This window comes from Lytechinus variegatus, chromosome 1 (assembly GCF_018143015.1).
Source record: "Lytechinus variegatus isolate NC3 chromosome 1, Lvar_3.0, whole genome shotgun sequence".
Lineage (NCBI taxonomy): Eukaryota > Metazoa > Echinodermata > Echinoidea > Temnopleuroida > Toxopneustidae > Lytechinus > Lytechinus variegatus.
Window position 1 is genome coordinate 52,660,270 of NC_054740.1, and position 898 is coordinate 52,661,167.

Here is an 898-nt window from a genome sequence, read left to right on the forward strand (position 1 = left end):
ACTAATGCAGGATGTTTGATGATACTTGATCAACCTTGTGTCCAAGTTTAATGACCTAGGTCCATATATTTCCTAAGTTATGATGACATTTCAAAAACTTAACCTCAGGTTAAGATTTTGATGTTGATTCCCCCAACATGATCTAAGTTCATTGACCCTAAATGACCTTTGACCTTGGTCATGTGACATGAAACTCTAATAGGATGTTCAGTAATACTTGATTAACCTTATGGCCAAGTTTCTTGAACTAGGTCCAATCAGGGCTCCTCCTTCCAGACTGTTACTACTAATTCAATCTAAACTATGGAAGGCCCTCAATGGCATAATGCTTTATATTCATCAAGTGCATTGTCCAATGATTTAAAGGGGGAATTTTTTTTATTGTATTGTCAAAATGAGCACAATTTTTCTTTCAACAACTTTTGAAGTTGGTTGGTTCAACAACCTTTGAAAATAAAGATAAAGTTCAAGTGACGAACCCCTTTTTGAGCCCAAATTTTTTGTGGTTTAGAGGAAGAAATGAAGAAGTTTCACCTTTTCTCCTCTCTCCGATCTACACGTTAGAGGGTCTTGTGCAGCATAGGAATTGTATAAAAGTGACAGGCGATTTCGCCCACATGACTGCCCAAATCGCCCCCAAAATCATTATTTCCTCCTACCCTGGTCTTTTGGTATACTTTGCCTCTCACATTGACACAAATATGAAAACCATACAAGATATTCTTTGTCCATTATAAGGAGGACACATTAATAAGTTACACCACCAGGGGACCATTTCATGAAAGTTGTCAGCACTGACAAGTTGTCTTTCTCCGACAGCTACCATAGTAAGTCAGAGGCCAGTGCCTTTCAGCCAATCAAACCCAAGGATGTCGGCACTGATAATTTAGTCGGTGCT